Below are 5,337 nucleotides of genomic sequence, written 5' to 3' on the forward strand. Positions count from 1 at the left end.
AACTAAAAACTAATAAAAATATAATAAAAACTAACTAAAACATACTAAAAACATACTAAAAACATTGCCAAAAAGCGTATAAATTATCCGCTCATCACAACACCAAACTTAAATTGTTGCTTGTCCCTAAGCAACTGAAAATAAAATAAGATAAAAAGAAGAGAATATGCAATGAATTCCAAAAATATCTATGAAGATCAGTATTAATTAGATGAGCGGGGCTTTTGGCTTTTTGCCTCTGAACAGTTTTGGCATCTCACTCTATCCTTTGAAATTCAGAATGATTGGCTTCTATAGGAACTCAGAATCCAGATAGTGTTATTGATTCTCCTAGTTAACTGTGATAATTCTTGAACGCAGCTACTTTATGAGTCTTGGCCGTGGCCCAAAGCACTCTGTCTTCCAGTATTACCAGCGGATACATACATGCCACAGACACATAACTGGGTGAACCTTTTCAGATTGTGACTCAACTTTGCTAGAGTCCCCAATTAGAGGTGTCCAGGGTTCTTAAGCACACTCTTTTTGCCTTGGATCACGACTTTATTTTTTCTTTTTTTTTTCTTTTTCCCTTTTTCTTTCGTTTTTTTTTTGTATTCACTGCTTTTTCTTGCTTCAAGAATCATTTTTATGATTTTTTCAGATCCTCAGTAACATGTCTCCTTTTTTCATCATTCTTTCAAGAGCCAACATTCATGAACAACAAATTCAAAAGACATATGCACTGTTCAAGCATACATTCAGAAGTCAAAGTATTGCCACCACATCAAAATAATTAATTCTGTTATAAAATTCAGAATTCATGCAATTCTTCTCTTTTTCAATTAAAAACATTTTTCATTTAAGAAAGGTGATGGATTCATAGGACATTTATAACTTTAAGGCATAGACACTAAGACACTAATGATCATAAGACACAAACATAGATAAACATAAGCATAAAAATTCGAAAAACAGGAAAATAAAGAACAAGGAAATTAAAGAACGGGTCCACCTTAGTGATGGCGGCTTGTTCTTTCTCTTGAAGATCTTATGGAGTGCTTGAGCTCCTCAATGTCTCTTCCTTGCCTTTGTTGCTCCTCTCTCATGATTCTTTGATCTTCTCTAATTTCATGGAGGAGGATGGAATGTTCTTGGTGCTCCACCCTTAGTTATCCCATGTTGGAACTCAATTCTCCTAGGGAGGTGTTGATTTGCTCCCAATAGTTTTATGGAGGAAAGTGCATCCCTTGAGGCATCTCAGGGATTTCATGATGAGTGGGATCTCTTGTTTGCTCCATCCTTTTCTTAGTGATGGGCTTGTCCTCATCAATGAGAATGTCTCCCTCTATGTCAATTCCAACTGAATAACAGAGGAGACAAATGAGATGAGGAAAGGCTAACCTTGCCAAGGTAGAGGACTTGTCCGCCACCTTATAAAGTTCTTGGGCTATAACCTCATGAACTTCTACTTCCTCTCCAATCATGATGTTATAAATCATGATAGCCCGGTCTATAGTAACTTCGGACCGGTTGCTAGTGGGAATGATTGAGCGTTGGATAAACTCCAACCATCCCCTAGCCACGGGCTTGAGGTCATGCCTTCTCAGTTGAACCGGCTTCCCTCTTGAATCTCTCTTCCATTGAGCGCCCTCTTCACAAATGTCTATGAGGACTTGGTCCAACCTTTGATCAAAGTTGACCCTTCTAGTGTAAGGGTGATCATCTCCTTGCATCATGGGCAAGTTGAATGCCAACCTTACATTTTCCGGACTAAAATCTAAGCATTTCCCCCGAACCATTGTAAGCCAATTCTTTGGATCCGGGTTCACACTTTGATCATGGTTCTTGGTGATCCATGCATTGGCATAGAACTCTTGAACCATTAAGATTCTGACTTGTTGAATGGGGTTGGTAAGAACTTCCCAACCTCTTCTTTGAATCTCATGTCGGATCTCCGGATATTCACTCTTTTTGAGTTTGAAAGGGACCTCGGGGATCACCTTCTTCATGGCCACAACTTCATAGAAGTGGTCTTGATGCACCCTTGAGATGAATCTCTCCATCTCCCATGACTCGGAGGTGGAAGCTTTTGCCTTCCCTTTCCTCTTTCTAGAGGTTTCTCCGACCTTAGGTGCCATAAATGGTTATAGAAAAACAAAAAGCAATGCTTTTACCACACCAAACTTAGAAGGTTTGCTCGTCCTCAAGCAAAAGAAGAAAGAAGAGAGTAGAAGAAGAAGAAATAGAGGAGATGGAGGTGGCTTTGTGGTTCAGCCAAGGGGGAGAAGTAGTGTTTAGGTTGTGTGGAAATGAAGGGGGTGAAGATGGGTTTATATAGGGGTGGAGAGAGGGGTAGGTTTTGGTCATGTATGGGTAGGTTTGGGAGGGAAAGTAGTTTGAATTTGAATGGTAAGGTAGGTGGGGTTTTATGAAGGATGGATGTGAGTGGTGAAGAGAATGGAAGGATTTGATAGGTGAGGGGTTTTTGGGGAAGAGGTGTTGAGGTGATTCGTGAATGGGTGAAGAAGAGAGAGAGTGGTGGGGTAGGTGGGGATCCTGTGGGGTCCACAGATCCTGAGGTGTCAAGGATAATTCATCCATGCACCAAGTGGCGAGCAAAAATGCTCCTTCTGCCAATCCTGGCATTAAACGCCGGGTTGGTGCCCATTTCTGGCATTTAACGCCAGCTTCTTGCCCATTCCTGGCGTTAAACGCCAGTCTGGTGCCCCTTTCTGGCGTTAAACGCCCAGAATGGTGCCAGACTGGGCGTTAAACGCCCAATTGCTGCCCTTACTGGCGTTTAAACGCCAGCAAGGTTTTCCTCCAGGGTGTGTTATTTTTCTTTCTGTTTTTCATTTTGTTTTTACTTTTTCAATTGATTTTGTGACTTCCCATGATCATCAACCTATAGAAAACATAAAATAACAAAGGAAAATAGATAAATATAACATTGGGTTGCCTCCCAACAAGCGCTTCTTTAATGTCAGTAGCTTGACAGTGGGCTCTCATGGAGCCTCACAGATATTCAGAGCAATGTTGGAACCTCCCAACACTAAACTTAGAGTTTGAATGTGGGGGTTCAACACCAAACTTAGAATTTGGTTGTGGCCTCCCAACACCAAACTTAGAGTTTGACTGTGGGGGCTCTGTTTGACTCTGTTTTGAGAGAAGCTCTTCATGCTTCCTCTCCATGGTTACAGAAGGATATCCTTAATCCTTAAACACAAAGGATTTTTCATTCACTTGAATGATCAATTCTCCTCTGTCAACCTCAATCACAGCCTTTGCTGTGGCTAGGAAGGGTCTGCCAAGGATGATGGATTCATCCATGCATTTTCCAGTCTCTAGGACTATGAAATCAGCAGGGATGTAATGGTCTTCAATCTTTACCAGAACATCCTCTACAAGTCCATAAGCTTGTTTTCTTGAATTGTCTGCCATCTCTAGTGAGATTCTTGCAGCTTGCACCTCAAAGATCCTTAGCTTCTCCATTACAGAGAGAGGCATGAGGTTTATACTTGACCTTAAGTCACACAGAGCCTTCTTAAAGGTCATGGTGCCTATGGTACAAGGTATTGAAAACTTTCCAGGATCCTGTCTCTTTTGAGGTAATCTCTGCCTAGTCAAGTCATCCAGTTCTTGGGTGAGCAAAGGGGGGTTCATCCTTCCAAGTCTCATTACCAAATAACTTGTCATTTAGCTTCATGATTGCTCCAAGGTATTTAGCAACTTGCTCTTCAGTGACATCTTCATCCTCTTCAGAGGAAGAATACTCATCAGAGCTCATGAATGGCAGAAGTAAATCCAATGGAATCTCTATGGTCTCATTATGAGCCTCAGATTCCCATGGTTCCTCATTAGGGAACTCATTGGAGGCCAGTGGACGTCCATTGAGGTCTTCCTCAGTGGCGATCACTGCCTCTTCCTCCTCTCCAAGTTCGGTCATGTGGGTCATGTTAATGGCCTTGCATTCTCCTTTTGGATTCTCTTCTGTATTGCTTGGAAGAGTACTAGGAGGGAGTTCAGTAATTTTCTTGCTCAGCTGTCCCACTTGTGCCTCCAAATTTCTAATGGAGGACCTTGTTTCAGTCATGAAACTTTGAGTGGTTTTGATTAGATCAGAGACCATGGTTGCTAAGTCAGAGTGGCTCTGCTTAGAGTTCTCTGTCTGTTGCTGAGAAGATGATGGAAAAGGCTTGCCATTGCTAAACCTGTTTCTTCCACCATTATTGTTGTTGAAACCTTGTTGAGGTCTCTGTTGATCCTTCCATGAGAGATTTGAATGATTTCTCCATGAAGGATTATAGGTGTTTCCATAGGGTTCTCCCATGTAATTCACCTCTTCCATTGAAGGGTTCTCAGGATCATAAGCTTCTTCTTCAGATGAAACGTCCTTAGTACTGCCTGGTGCAGCTTGCATTCCAGACAGACTTTGAGAAATCATATTGACATGCTGAGTTAATATTTTGTTCTGAGCCAATATGGCTTTCAGAGTATCAATCTCAAGAACTCCTTTCTTCTGATTCGTCCTATTGTTCACAGGATTCCTTTCAGAAGTGTACATAAATTGGTTATTTGCAACCATTTCAATGAGTTCTTGAGCTTCTGCAGGCGTCTTCTTCAGATGAAGAGATCCTCCAGCAGAGCTATCCAATGACATCTTGGACAGTTCAGACAGACCATTATAGAAGATACCTATGATGCTCTATTCAGAAAGCATGTCAGAAGGACACTTTCTGATCAATTGTTTGTATCTTTCCCAAGCTTCATAGAGGGATTCACCTTCCTTCTGTCTGAAGGTTTGGACTTCCACTCTAAGCTTACTCAATTTTTGAGGTGGAAAGAACTTTGCCAAGAAGGCATTGACTAGCTTTTCCCAAGAGTTCAGGCTTTCTTTAGGTTGTGAGTCCAACCATATCCTAGCTCTGTCTCTTACAGCAAAAGGGAATAGCATAAGTCTATAGACCTCAGGTCAACCCCATTAGTCTTGACAGTATCACAGATTTGCAAGAACTCAGCTAAAAACTGATGAGGATCTTCCAATGGAAGTCCATGGAACTTGCAATTCTGTTGCATTAGAGAAACTAATTGAGGCTTAAGCTCAAAGTTGTTTGCTCCAATGGCAGGGATAGAGATGCTTCTCCCATAGAAGTCGGGAGTAGGTGCAGTAAAGTCACCCAGCACCTTCCTTGCATTGTTGGCATTGTTGTTGTTTTCGGTTGCCATGGGTTCTTCTTTGAAGATTTTTGTTAGGTCCTCTACGGAGAGTTGTGCTTTAGCTTTTCTTAGCTTTCGCTTCAAGGTCCTTTCAGGTTCAGGGTCAGCCTCAACAAGAATGCTTTTGTCCTTGCTCCT

The 5,337-nt window shown here is 41.6% G+C and overlaps 1 non-coding gene across 1 annotated transcript; it reads left to right on the top strand.

Moving 5' to 3' along the window:
• The first annotated feature begins 4,696 nt into the window (after positions 1–4,696).
• Positions 4,697–4,804, top strand: LOC130950065 (small nucleolar RNA R71). Its single transcript, XR_009073515.1, has one exon. It is a non-coding gene; the product is annotated as a small nucleolar RNA R71 (small nucleolar RNA).
• Positions 4,805–5,337: the final 533 nt, after the last annotated feature.

This window comes from Arachis stenosperma, chromosome 1 (assembly GCF_014773155.1).
Source record: "Arachis stenosperma cultivar V10309 chromosome 1, arast.V10309.gnm1.PFL2, whole genome shotgun sequence".
NCBI classification, from domain to species: Eukaryota; Viridiplantae; Streptophyta; class Magnoliopsida; order Fabales; family Fabaceae; genus Arachis; species Arachis stenosperma.